Source organism: Hyaena hyaena, unplaced genomic scaffold, assembly GCF_003009895.1.
Source record: "Hyaena hyaena isolate Hyena2069 unplaced genomic scaffold, ASM300989v1 scaffold_505, whole genome shotgun sequence".
NCBI classification, from domain to species: domain Eukaryota; kingdom Metazoa; phylum Chordata; class Mammalia; order Carnivora; family Hyaenidae; genus Hyaena; species Hyaena hyaena.
Genome location: NW_024081134.1, coordinates 734000 through 754662, shown reverse-complemented (window position 1 = coordinate 754662; position 20663 = coordinate 734000).

Sequence of the window (20663 nt, the reverse complement as noted above, 5' to 3'; positions counted from 1 at the left end):
ACATTTACTTCTACCATCACCTCCACCTTGGTCTGTCCACTGTCCTGTCTCTCCAGAACAACAGCTTTGTCTCCCAAGCAGTCTTCTAGATTCATCTCTGGCTCTTCCGGTCCATTTTCTACAGTGGGCTGAGTAGATTTTAAGAAAACACCACCTGATCATGTCACACTCTTCCCCCCTCAATCAAAACTTTTCGGTGCTCTTAGGATAACTGGATTCACAAAGCCCTCCTTATTTGGTTCTTGTGCTTCTCTCCAGAATCATCTAGAACCACTCTGCTCCAGACAACTAGTAACAAAGATCGTTTCCTTGAACAAATTTTAGTCAGCCTCATCTAAGCCCTCTTGCTCTCTCCCCGGCCTCACTGAGCCTACATAGCCAGTTTTAGCAAGAATCCTGCTGCATCAGCTTAGGATGCTTTCAGGCGTGATATCCAGTCAAGTTCTTTACCCCCCTTCTTGAAGTGACATAAAGGTCCTTGGCCCGCATTCAGCAAGAATCCTGCGAAGTCAGTTTGGTAAGACTCTCCCTACCTTCGATGCGTCCTCTTAGGAATTTTCCTTCCACTGACCCCTCACTCTGCTTGTTGGCATTTGTCCATTTGGATTTGGAGTTGAACTTGATCCTTCTCCCCTACTGCCACAGCCTTGATACGTGTTGCAATAGTCCTGAATAAAGTCTTCCTTACGGTTCCAACACGTGTCAGGATTATTTTTTTCTTTAATGCTGGCTGCTTTTCCGTTCCTCAGAGTCTTTGCTAATATTCTTCTGTTTTCTTGGGCTGCTCTTTCTCTCCTTTCTCCAAAGCCTGTATGTCTGTCAGATTTCACCTCAATGTCATGTTCTCAAGAGCATTTCCTCAACCCAGTAGAGTGAGTAGGTTGCAGTATATTGCCTTCGTTGCATGTGTCATGATTTGTAATTATGTATTTGTGCAATTATGTTGATTAATGTGGCTTTACATAACTCTTTTGTGTGCTCCTTAAGGGGAGGGAGACTGTGTCTATTTTGCTCATGATTCTTATCTCTAGTACTTTCACATAGTACCTGGCACATAGAAGGTGTTCTATAAGTGTTTGTTATTGAAGGAATCAATGAATGAATACAAGAAAGTGTACTGTATTAAAAAAGGTGCTCTCTATATCATTTTTCCTAGTTTCCAGCTGTGGTGAATAATCCTGAACACTGTTGTGGGAGACACAAGCTTCTGTGGCCTATTTCACCCTACCGCAAACCTTCCTGGGGGGAAACCTTGGGTCACACCTTTGGATGTGCCAGGTGTACTTGGCCCTCCTGAAAACTCCCTTTATAATGATTCACTCCTCAATGTCTAGAACAGTGCCTGGGACCTGGTGAGCTCAAATAAACAACTTTGGAATTGATCCACCTATTGACCTATTTGGGGGATTCCCAGGAATACTGATAATCCCTTTGAGAAAATGGCCTCTCGGATGGATGTTAATGGAGATGGTTTTAGGTCTCATTCCGCCTTGGTGGCCCCCAGCCTAGCAAAAGATGTCCTACTGGGAATAAAATTCACAATGGGCTTTACTAGGTGCCTAGGACTCTAAAACCAAGAAATGGCAATACTAACTTAATAAGATTTGCCATTTCTGTGACTGCCCTCTGTTTTCCTGTTAGTGTTTATTAGTAGAACTGGGAGTAAAGGGGGCCGGGAGGGAGAGGATACAGCAAGAAAGTAGGGAACTACGTGTTTATTTTGGGACCTGATCCCACTTCTGCCTCCTTCCACCTCCTCCCTTCCCTTAGTGGCAAGCTTTCAGTGACCTCTTCCTGCCCCCCATCTCCACCTTCCGCCTTCTCCTCATCTCTTTGTGGCCTTGCCCGTGCCTGCACTGTGCAACTGTTCTCCTGAGGTTTCCAATGACCACCATGATGACCCACGTGGACGTGTCTGGGCCCTACCTTGTGCTCCCTGAAGCCCTGGACACTGTTCTCCTTTTTCTCCTTCTCTTGGTGGCCGTGATGGTGCCCTGCTGCTTGGGCTAGTCTCCTGCCTTTCTTTCCCATTCTGTTCTTTTTACTTGTATCTGCGTCTCCTCCAGACAAAAGGGCAGGGGCTCTGCCTGGCTCATGGTTGTATTAAAAGTCTGTAGCATAGCGTCTGCACACAGTAGGCATGATTCATATTTGTTAAATGAAAGAACAAGTGATTTCCTAAAGCTTTGTCACAGCTAGACTACCACAGTGATTAAGGGCAAGAGCATTGAAGACAGCCTCAGCTCAAACCCTGGCTTAGACGCCGACCATCCGTGGAACCCTGGACAAGCTACTTCACCTGTCTATGACCTGATTTCATCACAATATTTTAAAAACGGTTTCTTGCCTCATAGGATTGTTTTGGGGGTTAAATATGTTAATGTTCACATGCCTGGCATAAAGCAGGTGAGTATGTACCATATAAACAGAATAACTTATTCTACTTGATGACCAAACATGGATAATTTTGAGGGTGAAAAGGGTGCTATTAATAATTTCATCAAGACAACAGGTGCAAACTAGGCCTGTCCTGGGCAAACAGGGACATTTGGTCACCTTACATGTAAGGGCCCATTAGGTAAATAAAGAATGTTTTCATCTTTGTTGGTTTTGTTAGTCTTGTTCATTTTCCTCTAGTGATTAGCAGTAAGTGCTTCCAACCACAAAAGCCTGTGCACTTATCTTTAGGAAAAACAGAGAAAAAGGAAGAATGGGGAGGCAGTGTCATAAGGGAGGGAGATGATGGGACAGCATCCGAGAAACAGGAGTGAAGTTGAATCCTTGGGCTGTGGGTGTAGGAAAAAAGAGGAGTCTTCCCATATCCTCCTGAAGCTGTGGGCCTGACAGATGGAAGGTGCATGCAGTTTCCTTATGGGTGGTGTGATTTCAAGGGGCCCAGTCTTCCCTGGAGCCTCGTCTGTGGGGAGTATCTGTGAGCACGGCCCGGGCCGATCCTCTGAGACATATGCTCTTGCTGTCTGCTCATGGAGTTTACTGTTTTCTCTCAAACTATTTCAGAAACATGTGGTTCCATTTGCTTCCCCGACAGGGAGTGTCTTTTCATTACCTTAAAGTACCTGTTTTTATGAACGGGGATAAACACCTGGTGGGCAAGAGTTTTAGCTCATGGTCATTCTGATTCGAATTCCATTATTTCTCCTGCTTACCTGGGGAGGGGAAAAATATACTTTCTAAACACAGTTTTCCTTTTTCTGGTTTCCCAGACAGATGCACCATCAGATAACAGCATGTCTGCGGCTGGCTGCACCTGCCCAGAATACCAATGACAGGTGGCTCTGGTGGTGACCATGGCACTCCAAGGGCTGGGGGGGGGGGGGAGAAGAAGCATCTTTCCTGTCAGTCTGAGAAGGTGCCATTCAGAGCCTTGTACCCACTGCATTCTCACTCCCTCTCCCTCTGGGGTGGGAGCAGAGGTGGTAGGGGGAAGGAGGAAGGGATAAGAGAATGAACTAACATTTAGTGGTACTTCCTGTGTGCCAGGCAGGGACATCCTTCCATCTGATTTCATACTTAGAACATTAGAATATAGATATTGGTCTTTCTGTTTCATAGGTAAGGAAAGCAGGATTCAAAGAATAAAAATAACGTGCTAAAGATATGTCAATGGGAGGCAGGAATTTGAATCTTCTTCTATCTGATTCCAAGCCCTGCGTATTTTATATTATGTCTCTGAGACCTTGAGAGGGGTGAGGATTTACTCAGTCCACACAGCCAGCCTAGAAGCAGGTTGTATCTTTCTAGCCTCCCAAATGGAGGGAGAGGCAGGGCTGGCCAAAATGTGTTGGCCATGTGCTTAATTAATACAGGAGACAGAAAGAGAATTGAGGAAGTTTTTGGCTGTAAGTGATTTCATCTTTTGTTCATTCAACAAATATACATACAGTGCTTACTAAGTGTCAGGCACAGTGGATCCATTTATATGAAGAGTGCAGCTGAAAAGGCAGACTTGAGGTTATGTGTGGTAATTGGTCTCAGTTTTGGACATGTTGAGTTTAAGGTATAGGTTTGTTTCTTTAAACTTTATGTATTTATGTATTTAAGTAGTCAAGTGTTTGTTTGTTTGTTTGTTTGTTTGTTTATACATAGTGTGGAGGAGGGGCAGAGAGAATCCCAAGCAGGCTCCATGCCCAGTGTAGTAGGCTCCACGCCCAGTGCAGAGCCTGACACAGGGCTCAGTTCCACAACCGTGAGATCATGACCTGAGCTGAAACCAAGAGTCTGATGCTGAACTGACTGAGTCACCCAGGCGCCCTAAGATAGAGGTTTTTCATTAGGCCTTTGGATATGCCTATCTGGAGCTCTGGAGAAATATGTGCAAGAAATATATATTTGAGATTGATCCTCAAATGGTTAGACCATTAGCAGTGAGAGAAATAATTAATGTTACATGAGGGAGAAGAATGTTGAGAGTGGAACATCAGGTAGTCCCTGTGTTTCAAAGGGCAAACAAAATGAAGAGTCTACAAAGAAAGTTAGGTAGGACTGTCCAGACACGTAGGCAGAGAATCAGGAAAGAGAGATGAATTTAGTTAGACTTGTTCCTCCATTTCCAATTTTTTTAATTAAAAAAAATGTTTTATTTATTTTTGAGAGAGAGAGCATAGGAGAGGGGCAGAGAGAGAGGGAGACACAGAATCTGAAGCAGGCCCCAGGCTCTGAGCTGTCAGCACAGAACATGGGGCTTGAACTCATGAACTGTGAGATCATGACCTGAGCCAGGTCGGACTGCTTAACCGACTGAGCCACCCAGGCGCCCCTCCCCAACTTTCTATTTAAAAATCAACCTGCTGCTGGGGCGCCTGGGTGGCTTAGTCGGTTAAGTGTCCGACTTTCACTTGGGTCATGATCTCACGGTTCGTGGGTTTGAGCCCTACGTCGGGCTCTGTGCTGACTGCCAGTTCAGAGCCTGGAGCCTGTTTCAGTCTGTGACTCCCTCTCTCTCTGACCCTCCCCTGCTCACGCTGTCTCTCTCTCTCTCTCTCCTAAAAATAAATAAAACATTAAAAAAAAAAATCAACCTGCTGCGGTATAATTTGTATGTAATGAGGGCACCCATCTTGAGTGTACAGTTTCCAGACAGACACCGCTGTCAGATGCTACCACCTCAACAGCCAGCAGGCAGTTCTGGTGCAGTGTTGACAAACGTATACACCCATGTAACCTCCAATCCAGCCAAGAGAGAACATTTCTATTGTATTAGAAGTTCCCTCATGCCCCTCTCCAGTTATCCCATGCACTGCCAGCTCCAGGCCACCATCGGTCTGGTTTCTATGCCCAGAGGTTAGTTTTGTTTACTTGAGAATTTCCTATCAGTGGAATCACACAGTATATGGGTTTTTTGTATCTTGCTTCATCAGTTTCATTGCATGGCTCAGTAGTTTGTTCCTTTTTATTTCTGGGTAAAACTTTACTAAATGAATATACCACGAGTTGTTTATTCACTGACCTCTTGGTGGACATTTGGGTTATTTCTAGTTTGGGACTATTATAAATGAAGCTGCTATGAACATTTATGTATATGGGTTTTCTTTTCTTTTCTTTTTTCTTTTCTTTTCTCTTCTCTTCTTTCCTTCCTTCCTTCCTTCCTTCCTTCCTTCCTTCCTTCCTTCCTTCCTTCCTTTCTTCCTTCCTTCCTTCCTTCCTTCCTTCCTTCCTTCCTTCCTCTCCTTTCTTCCTTTCCTTTCCTTTTCTTNCTTCTCTTTTCTCTTCTCTTCTTTCCTTCCTTCCTTCCTTCCTTCCTTCCTTCCTTCCTTCCTTCCTTCCTTTCTTCCTTCCTTCCTTCCTTCCTTCCTTCCTTCCTTCCTCTCCTTTCTTCCTTTCCTTTCCTTTTCTTCCTTCCTTTCTTCCTTCCTTCCTTCCTTTCTTTCTTTCTTTCTTTCTTTCTTTCTTTCTTTCTTTCTTTCTTTCTTTCTTTTCTTTCTTTCTTCCTGTAAATATCCAGGAGTAGAATTGCTTGGTTAAATATTAAGTGTATATTTAAGAGAAATTGCCTCACTTCTTTTCAAAGTGGTTATACCATTTTACACTCTCATTAGTAATGCATGTGATTTCCAGACACTCCATTTTTTCACCTTATTTGATATCATTACTATTTTAAAATTTCAGTCATTCTAGTAGATATGTAGTACCTAATTCTGTACCTAATTAGGTAGTACCTATTAGGTAGTACCTAATTCTGTTTTTAATTTGCATGTATCTTATCTGTTGTATCAATCTGATGATTGAATATCTTGTTATGTCCTTATTGCTGTTCTTTGCAATTGTACTTGTACTTTGCAATCTTGTACTTGCAATAAATCTTCAAGTCAAGTTATATAAGTTTTTTTTTTTTCAAAACTGTTTTGGCTGTTCCAGGTCCTTTGAACTTCCACATAAATTTTCAAATCAGCTTGTCAATTTCTACAAAAGAAAGTCTGCTTGGATTTTTACTAGAGTTATGCTGGGCAGAGTTACTTTGGGAAGATTTGACATCTTAACAATATTGTATCTTCCCATTCATTTTTTAAGGTTTTTAAAAGTTTCTCTAGCCAATGTTTTCTAGTTTTTCCATGTAAATGTTTTGCATATATTTTGTTATATTTATTCCTAAGTACTTTGTGTTTTAACGCACTTTTGTTATGTGCCTTGGTTTTTCATATTTCTTGCTTGGAGTTTCTTCTGTGGACTTACACTTTTCATAAAATTTGGAAAAGTTTTGGTCATTATATCTTCAAATATTTCTTATGACTTTTCTTTCTTTTCTCCTTTAGGGTCCATTTACATATATAACAGGTTGTTTGACATTGTCTCACAGCTCTCTGATGCCCTGGTTATTTTTTCCAGATGCTCAATCTTTCCTTTACCTTTTTGAATATAGGGAATATACTTTAATAACTTATGATGTCTTTGTCTACTAGTTCTATCATCTATGTCATTTCTAGGTCAATTTTAATTGATTGATTTTTTTCTTCATTATGGATTGTATTTTTCTGCTTATTTGCATGTCTTGGTCATTTTTTGTTTATTGCTATTTTTTGTCTTGTGGTTTTTTATTGGATTCCAGACATTATGCATTTTTACCTCTTGGGTGCTGAATATTTTTTTATTCCTATAAATATACTTGAGTATTATTCTGGGACGTAGTTAAGTTACTTGGAAACTGGTACTTTTGAGGTTTGCTTTGTTGGGCATGGCCAGAACTGCTTATCTTCTAAGGCTAATTGCTCACTACTGAATATCCTTCTGAATACTCTACTTGATAACCTATAAATTATGAGATTTTCAAATTTGACTGGTAAGCAAACACTGAGGATTTTTTCCTTTACTCCTTTCAGGTGTTTTTTTTTTTTTCCCCCTTCAACTTTGGATATTTTTCTGACTTCAATGTGCTGATCAGCAATCAAGCCAAAGACTGGAAGAAGACCCTCTGCAGATCACTGGATCTCTCTGTCTCTCTCTCTGTGCAGCTCTCTCATCCCTGATGCTCTTCCATGTGAACTCTAGCTGACTTGGCCTCCTTGGCCTCTGAATGATCTCCTAAACTAAGGGAGACTTGTTGGCTCTGGCTGGGTTTTATCGTTGGGTTCATCTTGCTTGTTTCCTCTCTTTCAGGGATCACTGTGTGTGCTGCCTGACATCTAATGTCGAAAAGCTGTTCTTTCATATATTTCATCTGGTGTTTTAGTTGTTTCAGATGGGAGAGAGTACATTATGTCCCTGTTACTCCATCTTGATCAGAATTGAAGTCCTGATGGAATTTCAAATGGTATCAAAGTTTAGGTTTTTTTTCAAAAATTCAAAAATTTTATTCATAGTCTATGACAAACAGTTGATATTTGATATTTGACTTTGTATCCTGTACCTTGCTCAATTCACTTATTAGTTCTCACATGGTGGGGGTAGATTCCTTAGGAATTTCTATATACACAATCATGTCATCTGTAAATACAGAATGTTTTCTTTCTCCCTTCGCAAACTGCGTGTGTTCTCTGTCTCTCCCTCACAAACCCCTCCCCCAGCCTTACTGTTGTATTAGAAACTCTATTACAATGTTAAGTAGAGGTGGAAAAAGCAAACCTTGCCTTGTTCTTGGTCTTGAGGGAGGAAAGAATTCAGTCTTCATCATTAAGTATGATGCTAGGTCTAGGCTTTTTGTAGATGTCTTTTTTGGGGCTAAAAAAGTTTCTTCTATTCCTAGTTTGCTGAGAGCCCCACAAGGAATGGATGTTGAATTTTACCAAATGTCTTTTCTGCATCAGTTGAGATGATAATATAATTTTTTCTCCTTTACTCTCTTAATGTGGTAAATTACAGTGATCAATGATCACTAAATCAATCTTGGAGTCCTGAGATAAACTCCACTTGATCATGATGTATTTTCCCCTTAAAAATGCTCTTTGTATATTTATGTATTCTATGTACTAACATTTTATTGAAGATTTTACATCAACATTCATGAGAGACATTGAGCCAATATTTTTTTCTTGCAATGTGCTTGTCAGGTTTTGATATCAGGGTAACACTGGCCTCATAAAATAAGTTAGTAATAATTCTTTCCTATTTTACATTCTGTAAGAACGTGAGTATGATTGGTACCATTTCTCCCCTCACTGATAAGTAAAGTTCATCAGTGAAGCTGTTTGTTCTGGGGTTTTCCTTGTGGAAAGTTTTTAAATAAAAAATTCAATTGATTAAAAATATTTTTTCTTTAATGTTTATTTTTGGGAGAAAGACAGAGTATGAGCAGGGGAGGAGTGGAGAGAGAGGGAGACACAGAATCTGAAGCAGGCTCCAGGCTCTGAGCTGTCAGCACAGAGCCCGATGCAGAGCTGGAACTCATGAACCACGAGATCATGACCTGAGTGGAAGTTGGACCCTTAACCAACTGAGCCACCCAGGTGCCCCCCAAATTCAATTGATTTAATAGATAAAAAGGCTATTCAGATTTTCTATTTCTCTTGTGACAGCTGTCTTTCAAGGACATCTCATACCTTTTATTCCGCCAGCTTTAGTGAAGTATAATTGACAAATAAAATTGTAAGATATTTAAATTGTATCCTTTAAAGATTAGTAGAGTTTGGAGTGGCTCCCTCTATTATTCCTGATATTGACAATATGTATTTCTTTCTTTTTCCTGGCTTTTATGTATGTACAGATTAGTTAGCTTTTGCTGAGTTGCCAAATCCTACAATCTCAATGACTTACAATGACATATATTTATTGCATATTTATGGCTTTGTGAACAGGCTCTGACAGCTCAGATCTAGGCTGTGATTGTATTCAGGTCTGTTCTGTGTTTCTTATTCTGGGACTCAGGCTGGTGGAGACGTGGTGACTGTGAGCACCTGCTTCACGTGGCTGAGGTCTGTAGCGCAAGACGATGGTAAAAACATCTCTTTTTGGAATGGACCACATTGTCAGTTCAATTCACATGTCATTGGCCAATGCAAGTCCCACAGCCAAGCCCAAAGTAAGCTGGAGGAAGGAGGTAAAATCTGCCCACAGTGAACCATGGCAAGGCTGGAACATAAGAAAATTTCGAGCAAATAATATGATCTGCCAAAGGAATGTCATAGAATTCAAGGAAAGAGGGAGTAGTTATCAGTGTTAAGTGTTTAAAATGTCAAATAAAAAAAGATAAGTTTACAAATAATTCTTTGAGTTTTCTTGGTGAGTTTACTCATAGAAACTTTCGTGGATAGTGGTAGTTAGAGCCAGGTTAAAAGAGAAATAGAGGTGGCAGGAAAATAGGAGAAAGAAAACAATTAGTGAAGACTGCATTTCTAGAAGCTTGGCTTAAGATGAAATGACAAAGATATTGTCATCACTAGTGGGAAGTATAGAACCTGGAGGGGTGTGTGTGTGTGTGTGTGTGTGTGTTTAATTGATAATTCTTGCACATGTTTATAGGCTGAGTAAAAGAGGCTGGTAAAGAAAGGAAAATGGGGGCAACTGGGTGGCTCAGCCAGTTAAGTGCCTGACTTCAGCTCAGGTCATGATCTCATGGTTGTTGAGTTCAAGCCCTGCATCGGGCTCCGTGCTGACAGCTCTGAGCCTGGAGCCTGCTTCAGATTCTGTGTCTCCCTCTCTCTGCTTTTCCCCTGCTCATACTCTCTTTCTCTCAAAAATAAATAAACATTAAAAAAAAAAAAAGAAAGGAAAATGGAAGATACCTATATGTCAGGTGTCAATGTATTGCCTCTCCTCTTCAAATATACCCTTTATTGCCTGCTCTGTGGTAGTCGAGATGGGCCCTGTAAACATTTCTCTTTTGCCAGCTGGCACAATGTTAAACTTTGTTAATAAAAGGTGCTGAAGGGACACTGGGAGAAAAGAGCTCTTCTTCTTGGCTTCCATGTGGTTATCTTGGTGGGCTTTTGTGGCTGAACACGAGCAGAATGTGGTGGGCAGCTACAGGTGGGTGACCAGCCACACACGGTAGCCAGCTGCACGTGGCCCCTCCCTGTGGACAGCTCCTCTCAGCATACCAGAGTGTGACACCGTTGCAGGTGTTTTCCCAGCACGCACCTCACCAAGGATGTCCTTTGGCACTCTAGATGGCTTTCTGGGCTGTGTGTGCAGTAGCCTCAACAAGTTCTGTAGCACAAAGCCTCCACAGGGTTGGCTTCCTCAGGGACCCCAGAGGGTGGCTTTTTGCTGAGTTCTATCAGCATGCTATCTCAGTCAACCCATCTGCCATCCCTTTGCAACATAGATCCCTGAGGGTTGGGGCCTCTTCCAGATTTATGTTTTCTTTGGATACTCTATCTCAGCCCTAGAGGTAGAGGCTGTTCTCTGTATTGGGCAATGTATATTTTATAGAGCTCTCTCTTTCCCTTTGGAAGGTAATCCCCTGGCATAGTTAGTAATTCTTTACATTAGATTTTCCCTATTCAAATTTGGGTGTGGTTTCTGTCTCCTGAGAAGACCCTGACTGGTACACCAATAAAACAATGGAAGAAATGTCAGTGATGGAGAGGACATGGAAGAGAAGAATTCAGATCCAGGTGGAAAGGCTGACTCTGAACAGGGAGAGCAACATCCTTTGAGCCTGGAGACTAAAAGAAGGATACATGGTGGGTGTCTGATCATATTTATGAGAGAAGGGGGCGGGGGATGAGAAACTGAGGGAGTTCCTGGCTTTGATTTTCTCACCGAAGTAGGAGGAAAACCATCTACTGAGGGCTTGGGGAAAATGAGGCATATTTGTAATAGCCCTTAATCAACCTTGCAACAGACCAATTTGTGTTGGAGTATACAATTTTCTCTACCAGAACTCAGAAATCCATCCTTAGAAGCAAGGGAGGCAGTTGTAGAACTGATTCGGGGTCAGGATTTCCCAGAACTTATGAGTAGAAGAAAAAGGGAGCAAGGGTATTAAGGAGGCTGATTAGTAACCATCTAAGTTATTGAGCAGAGGTCTGGCTTGGATTTTGAAAGACTGAGCCCCGGGGTTGGGTGGCGGAGGGAAGATAAACTGTAAGGCCATAAAAGGGTTAAAGTGCTGGAACTCAGCGAGGTCAAGGAATGGAGACGTAGGAGGAATAGAATAGAGTTGGAAAGATCATGGTCCAAGTGGGACGTTGACATGTAATTTGGGGGGAGGTGGAGCCCTGCTAGTAATGGTCCAACTGTGGCCTTGAAAAGTGGAGTAGGTTGTTTGAAGTGATCAGGACAAAGTTGGGGGAGGCTAGGGTGTCGGATGGGCTGGCCCCAGCAATTTGTCTCTGGTTGGTGGTGGGAGTTAATGCAGTGGGGAGTGGGGAGAGTCCTCAGCATGGTGTGGGCCAGGGTCAATGACAGCAGCAAGAGGTGAAGGCAATGAGCCATGCGGCTTGAGCAGGGCTTTAAATGAGAGTAGAAGAGTAATAGTATGGAACTGGCAAGGGATGGTGGGAGACTGCTGACTCCAAGGGCACCCTCCTTGGCTGACAAATGGAACTCGTGGGAGCAAGAGCCACCGCCATGCAAGAGGGCTGCAAGGGAACCAATGTCCTTGGGGGAAGGCCAGGTTTTAGTTACGGTGAGGAGGAGGATAGAGGGAAAGTTCTTGGAGAGTGTTCTGGACGTCGAGTTTGTTTATAGTGGAATGAGGGTTACTAAGAGCTCAAGGGAAAATACTCAAAAGGAAAACAGCAACACGAGGATGGAAAGGACAGAGGTGAGGAGCGGTCCGGGGAAGGGACTCAAGGTACAGCAACTGAGTTTTCATCCATGTATCACAGTACCTGGCAGGCACAGAGTAGGTGCTCAGTTAATCTATCTGAGTAATCGTGTAAGTCAGTGAATACATAAAGCCTCTTTTTTGCAGCTGCTTACTTTGGTTCTCCACTTGTTTACTGGGAATGTTGCTGCCTTTATGCCTCTAGTTTTCAAATTTATAGCCATGTCCTCTCCAAAGCCCCAATTCTTTCCATCTGGCAGAGTGGGTGTCTTATTTTTCTAGCCCATTTCATCCTAGAAGGGCAGGAAAAGTCAGGGCTGAAGCTTCCCCTGGTTACAACTTGGGAGAAACTGAAGGTCAAGAGAGCAAAGAGTTCGCCCACGATCAAGGATTAAGATTTACAGTAAGACAGAGAGAGATAGCAGGGCTTCCCTGTTCCAGCCTGTTCCTGGCCCCCAACGCAGCCCCCACAGGGTGGTGGGGGAGTGTCAGGGAGCAGCTGTCCAACGCGGGCTGTGGCCGGCCAGGCTCTGCACCAGGCAGCGTCCAGCAGGTGGGGGTGTGGAGCTGCGGAAGGCTGGCAGCTTTGGGTGGAATGCGGAGGCAGAGACGCCTTGCGGCTGCAAGATGAACAGCTCCTCAGAGGAATGAAGTCTTTGGGGTGCGCACGGCCAAGCTTGGGAGATGGACTTCTGCGGACCCCTCATTTCCCAGCCATCACGCTGCAGCCACGTTGCTTCGTTAGAGGGGCAGGGAACAACGGGAGACGGATACCCCCTGCCTCTTTTTCCTCTTTGTTCTCAAGGTCTGAGTCGGTGGGGAACATAGCCTAATGGCGAGTGCACAGGATTCTGTGGCTTCTGAGTCCCAGCGCCCCCACACGCTGACCACGCGCACAGCTACTTCCAGACCTCTGTGAGCCAGTGATGAAGGCGCCTGCCCTACCTTCTTCTCAAGCTTTTGTCCTGAAATATAGGTGAAAGCCTTGGCAGACGGAAGACCGTAAAAATATAAGGATTATTAATGATCAACGGGGTAGTGAATGGCAAAAATGTGTTCCTCGATCTATTCTAGAGGAGGAAAGAGAAACTTTAGGGAAGGTGTGGACAGAAGGCTTTCTTATTTGCAGAAGAACTGACCCTTTTGACTGTATGTTTTCACCTCTATGAGGTCATAGAGCGGAGGGGTAAGAATGCCAATTTACCATGGAACATTAGAGGGAGGTGTAAGCACTCGGGAAACAGACCACAGAAATAAACTAGCATCTCTTGGGTACCTGCTATACTCCAGGCTATTGTTTAATGCAACCATCACAGCAGCCCGATAGAGTAGATGTAGTTATCTATCTAACTAAAAATGGAAACTTAGGATCTGAGATGTTAAGTACTAGCAGAGAGTTACCCAGATAAAAAGTAGCGGTGGTGGAATTCGAACCCAGATCTGCTTGGCTCTAATAGCCCTGGCCTTTCCTGCTGTAATGTGTGGTCTTATACTTGACTAAATCTCCAAAAAACCTTTCTAGGGTCCTGTCCTAAGCTGGTCACTTAAGAATCACTCAGGGAATTTGTAAAAATGTGTATTGTTATGCGCTGCCCCAGGGAGAGTGTCGTCACAGATTTAGGTTTTCCCTTTCTCTTTCTTTCTTTCTTTACATTCCATGCCCTCCTCCGTTACTTCAGCTGTTTAAAGGACTACAGTAATCAATACTTTTGTCTTTCGAACATCTTATACCTTATACTTGTTCTTGAAAACACTGGCAAATGCACATTGATTTTGTCATGCCAGGGACCCCCGAGGTTCCCCAACAGACTGTTATACAATCAGCAACTCCTACTTGTTCCAACAATATGCTTTTATCCACCTTATTTTGCTGGGGTGCAAGAGTCATCTTTGGGACACAGTTCACTACTGGGAGAGGCCTTCACTTGGGGAGGACTTGGCCCTGGGAGGGAAACAGAAGCAGAAAGCGGTGGATTCCTGAGGTTTTATTCATGTAATCATTCAGTAAGTAATTACTGAGTACGATGTGGTAGGCAGGGGGCGAGATATTGGGGATGGAGCAATCATACAACAAAGTCTCTGCTCTCGTGGGGTTTTACAGAGGTGGGCACAGAAGGCCTGGCATCTGAGCAGAAACCTGACGGAGTGACAGAGTGAACCGTGAATTGCTGGGGAAAAGCATACCAGGCGGAGGGAACAGCGAGTGCAAAGACTCCATGTGGGGGTCCCTTGGGGGTGTTTGAGGAAGTGCAAGAAGGTCAGTATCCAGCAAGAAGCCCAGAGGGGAGTGTGCAAGAAGGAGCAAGGTAAGAGATGAGATTGGAGGAGTAACACAGGTCGGAACACGTAGGACCTTGTAAGCCATTGTGAGGATTTGGGGTTTTCTTCCAAGTAAGAAGAAGGGATTGGAGAGTTTTGTGCATGGGAGTGACATGATTCAGTGGAGGTTTTAACAGGATCACTCTGGGTGTTGGGTTGAGAATTAACTCTAGGACAGGGACGCCTTTGTGACTCAGTTGGTTAAGCGTCCAACTTTTGACTTTGGCTCAGGTCACGATCTTACAGTTCATGAGTTCGAGCCGTGTGTTGGGGTCTGTGCTGACAGTGTGGAGCCTGCTTGGGATTCTCTCTCTCCCTCTCTCTCTGCCCCTCCCCTGCTCATGCCCTCTCTCTCTCTCTCTCTCTCAAAAATAAATAAACATTAAAAAAGAGAGAGAGAATTAACTCTAGCGGGGCAAGGGTCCTGGCTGAATCCCAAAGCAACTTTGCCTGTCTCTTGAACATTTTGTCTGATTCTAGTCCTCATCTCTCTATCATGCTGGCCAGAGGGGGAGCACAGCCCCACGCTGATCCTCTGCCGCCATCGCCTCTGGCCCTCCTACCCCTCTCAGTGGTGCACCGTAATCCCCATGGTCACAAATGGATAGTGGTGGCAGACACGATAATGGCGCGGATGTTGACCACATTAGTGGTGTCAAAATGTGCCCATTACACCAGGAATAAAGAGATCTCAACTGTGGGAGCAAAGTGGCAGAGCCACACCTCATTTACTCAGGGACTCACTCACTTCTTTTAACTTCTGTTGAGCACATACCACGTGCCAAGAGCTGCATGAGCCGCTGGAGAACGAGGCAGTTCTGCAAAGGTCCCTAATATGTAAACACTGTCTTAGAAGAAACTTTCAAACTAATTACTAACATTTATCAAGCACTTTGGATGGGTCAGACACTGATTTAAGTGCTTTTTATGTATTACCATATTTAATCATTTAAATTAACTCTATTAGGCAGGTACTATTTTACTTGTCATTTTAAAGATGAGGACGTTGAGGCACGTAGAGGGTAGGTAACCTGGTCAAGGTCACCCAGATGGGAAGTAAACTGAGATCTGGGCCCAGACAATCTAGCTCTAGGGTCTCTACTACTGTACTTCTTAGACAAGAGGAGAGGCAGCTAACTGTATAATTATAATGCAATGTGATGAGTACTCAAGAGAACGACTGGGAGCTTTTGACATTATTGAGGGGCAAGGCCCAAAGTCTTTTCAAATTTCCAATCCTGTTAATGCCACTGTCGTATATAACTTCTCCCCATTAAATGCTGTAAAGTACAACTAAGATTTTTAAGTGATGCTTCCAGACTCTTAATAAAAGATTAAAGTAATTTATAAAGCTATTTTCTGGCTAAGAACCATCTCTCTCTTGGACTGCTTCACTCACTCATCATTTCCGTCACAAGCTGATAGCTTTTCTTTGGGCAGCCCATTCTTCACAGAGGGGAAAACATAGTTTTTATAACAAGTAGAGGGCAAGCAAGCTGGGTTGGTCTAGGAAGGCTCGGAGGTCGGTGGCGGCTGGGCTTACTCCTTGTTGCTACTAGGGTTCTTCTGGGGGGGTCTCAGAGCTGACTGGAATCAAGTTTGTGCTGCAGGAAAATGACAAATTACAGCAAGTTGTGGACCTCTGGGATCCTTTGGGAAGAGCTGAAATCACAACTCTTACATCCCAGAATGCTCAGGGGGTATATTACTAGAGTCTCAGGTGATTGGAGAGCACAGACTGAGCCACAGGCTAACTCTGCTTAGAAAAGACAAGGAGATGGGGAGAGGGAGGGAGGCAAACCATGAGAGACTCTTGAATACTGAGAACAAACTGAGGGCTGACCGGGGTGGGGAAGAGGGAAGGGGGTGATGGGCATGGAGAAGGGCACTTCTTGGGATGAGCACTGGGTATTATATGGAAACCAATTTGACAATAAACTATAAAAGAAAAAAAAAGATGAGGAGAGCTTCAAGGGGTAGAGATGAAAGTTGAGTGGGGCTTGAAAGATGTGTGGACATTCATCAGGCAGTAAGGTGAAGGTGTCATAATAAAGGAAGAGTTTGTTTCAAGGGTCTGGGGGAGGGCTCAGCTGTCTAGGTCTTCTAGGATCATTCCATCCTTAAACACTAAACATCTTGTGGGATGGAATCAAAGTGGGACTTTTTCTACTTCGTACGATATTGTGATAAAAAGTTATATCTTCTGTCTTGAGCATTCCCTCTCCTTCTCTCAAACTTTATTGAGGTATAATTGGCATATGATAAATAGCACATAATTAAAACTTTACAAATTTTATGAGTTTTAAACATATTTATGAAGCGTTGCCACAATCAAGATAGCGAACATATCTATCGCCTCCAGAAGGTCCCTCATGATCCTCCTTCCCACCCTTTCTTGCCTCTTCACTCCTTGCCTCTTGCACCATTGATCTGTTCCCTGTCACTCTAGATTGGTTTGCATTTTCCAAAATTTTTTATAATGGAATCATACAAAATGCATTCTTTTTTTTACACATAGTTCTTTCACTTGGCATAATTACTTTGAGATTCATCCATATTGCCATGCATACAGTAGTTCGTTCCTTTTTAAGGTTCAGTAATACTCCATTGTATGGATGTACTGCCATTTGTTTCTCCATTCTGCTAATAATGGCGGGTGGGGTGCTTCCAGTTTGGGGCTATTACAAGTGAAATTGCTATAAGCATTCTTAGACGAGTCTTTTACAGACCTGTTCTGTCTTTCATTTGGGTAGATATCTTGTAAGATGGCAGGAATATGTTTACTTCAAAAAAACCCCCAACCAGTTCTCCTAAATGGTTGAACCACGAAAGGTTCAGGTGTTCCGCCTCCTTGCCAACACTTGTATGGCCATCCTTGAATTTTAGACAATCTAATAGATATGTAGTGGGGCCTCCTTGTGGTTTTAAATTTGCATTTCTCTAGTGACTAATTATGTTGAGCATCTTCTCATGTAGCATTTATTTTCCAGCTGTTTTCTTTGTGAAAGTGTCAGCTCAAATCATTAACCCATTTAAAAAACTGGTTGTTGGCATGGTTGAGTTTTTAGAGTCCATTATGTATTCTGGACACAAGTCTTTTATCAGATATATGTTTTACCAAGAGTTTCGCCAAGCATATGGCTTGTTATTTTATTCTCTTAGCACCGTCTTTCATGGAGCAAAAATGTTAATTTCGATGAAATTTAATTTATCAACTTGTTTTCTTGTATGGATTGTGATTTTAGTGCCATATCTGAGAAATATTTGCTTGACCCAAGTTCAGAGAAGTCTTTTATGTTTTCTCTTAGCAGTTTTAGGGTTTTTTCAAATTGAGACATAGCTTACCTACTCTTTTAAAGTGCACATTTCAATGATTTTTAGAATAGTCACAAAGTTATGCAACCATCACCACTGTCTAATTCCGGAACATTTACATCACCCCCTCAAAAAACCTTGTACCCACGAAGCAGTCATTCCCCATTTTTCCCTCCGCTCAGACTCTGGAAGCCACTAATCTACTTTCTGTATCTTTGGCTTTGTCTCTTCTGGACATCTCATATACACCGAACCACACAAGATGTGTTTGACTTTTTCATTTACCATAATGCTTTCAAGGTTCTCCAGGTGGTAGCATGTATTAGTACTTCAATCCATTTTATGGCTGAATAATATCCTGTTGTATAGATATACTGTATTTAGTTTATCTATTCATCAATTGATGGATGTTTAGATTCTTTCCACTTACTGGCTCTTATGAATAATGCTGACATGAACATTTGTGTATGAGGTTTTGTCTGGACATATGTTTTCAGTTTTCTTGGATATATAACCAAGGGGTGGGATTGCTGGGTCATATGGTAACTCTATGTTTAAGCTTCCTGAGGAACTGCTGGACTATCTTCCCAGGGGGCTGCACCATTTTACACTCATATCAGCAATGCATGAGAGTTCCAATTTCTCTGCATCCTCTCCAATACTTGTTATTGTTCATGTTCTTTTTTTTAAGTTTATTTATTTATTTTGAGAGGGTGGGGGAGAGAGAAAGCGAGCGAGTGAGCAAACACGCATGCGAGCAGGAGAGGGGCAGAGATGGAGGAGGGGGTGAGAAGGGAGAGAGAGAATCCCAAGCAGGCTCTGTACTATCAGTGTAGAGCCTGATGTGGGGCTCGATCCCAGGAACTATGAGATCATGACATGAGGTGAAATCAAGAGCCATATACTTTACCAGCTGAGGTGCCCCTCATGTCCTCTTTTTTTTTTTTTTTTTCTGGAGTATAGTCATCCTGGTGGGATATGACATCCTAGTGTGTCATTTGGTTTTGATTTGTATTTTCTTAATGAGTAATGATGTTGAACATCTTTTCATATATATATATTGACTCTATTTTTTCTTTGGAGAAATGTCTATTCAGATTCTTTTCCCATTCTTAATTGAGTTATTGTTTTTTTATTGTTGAGTTGTAAGAGTTCTTTATATATTCTGGATACTAGTCTCTTACTGGATTGTCTTTTCACTTAGTGGGGGAGATTCGAGTTTTCCCTATTAAGTATGATACTAGACGCAGATTTTTGTAGATATTCTTTTATTTTTAAAAGATTAAAAAATTGTTTTAAAAGTAATCTTTATACCTGACGTGGAACTCGAACTCACAACCCCGAGATCAAGAGTCACACGCTCTGCTGATTGAGCCAGCCAGGCGCCCAGGTTTTTTAAGATATTCTTTATCAAGTGGAGAAAGTTTCCCTCTATTTCTGGCTTACTAAGAGTTTTCATTATGAGTTGGTGTTGGATTTTGTCAAATGCTTTTTCTGTATCTATTAATATGATCATGTGATTTTTCTTTTTTAGCCTGTTAATGTAATGGGTTACATTAATTGATTTTTAAATGTTGGACCAAGCTTGTATACCTGAGATAAATCTCACTTGGTCGTGGTGTATATATTTTTTACACATTGTTGGATTCGATTTGCTAATATTTTATTGAGGATATGGTTCAAAGTCTTTTAACTTTGATGGAGTACATTTTATATATATTTTCTTTTTTTGCTCATAGGCATCTGCTTTTAAGCAAAACACACAACTCATAAAGTATTCTCATTAAGAACAACATATTATAAAACCCTATATCTCAATTTCATGTCATGGCAGTTTAAGGGGTGGAATTGACATGGGGGAAAGGGAGACAGCGAGGGCGACTACTTACTTGGATTTTAGACTTCAAAGTATGGTTGAATGTTAGCCCCTGACCCTGAGCATTGAACACCTAATAGTCAACGATAACTGGTTGTTCAGGAACTCTTCTAATCCTTGAACCTTTAGTAGCTTTCCTTCAGAAGGGGTGAAGACCAACTGCCAATGGGAAGTTACTCTCTGGGCAGCAATGTTGCCTCAAGGGTGAGTGGGAGTGAGGAAAGAGGGTCAAGATGAGCAGAAGCCTGAGTCAGATTGAGCATCCCAGCTGGGTTCTCTGGGAACCAGATGCTGGGTGAGATCAGGAGCACAAAAGGGAATGAACATCTGTGAAAGGAAAAGGCAGGATGCAGGATTGGCCAGGAGGAGGTCCCAGCCCATGATGCAGACCTGATAAAACCTGCCAGTCCTGGCGGGAGGTGGGGGTGGGTAGGGGGGATGGGGTGGGGGGTGGGTACCCTGGGGCAACATTGCTCTTTAGAGAAGTTCCACTTTGGTAGAAAAGGGCTGGGCCCGTCTACCACCATCTTGCTCAGCCATCAGCTGGGACCACCCTGAAAAGAGCGTAACTGTGACTCAAAAGCTGACGTCTCCCTGAAGGAACCAATTTCTGGAGGCAACGAGAACCAGCATTTTTGGCAGCAGGGCAGCGAGTCCTTTACTGAAGGGGTGATATAAGCAGTAAATATCCATGTGTGCCATACGGACAGATCTGAGGTTCAAATCCCAGCGATGTGTGACCATAGGCAGCTGCTCTGACTCAGTTTCCTCATCTGTAAGATGGAGAAAGGGCCTTCCCTATGGAGTTGTGGGAGGATTAAATGATATGAGGGTGAATGTAGTGCCTGACAGACTACAGGAACTCAAGGTTTCTCCCTTCTCCTCAAGATGGAAAGTAGCCAAGGGAACATCTTGTTCCATGAGCCAGTTCCCACCGTGCTTTTCACATTGTTTTTTCTCACTTTCAAGCCCCTATCGCAGTTTCCTGAC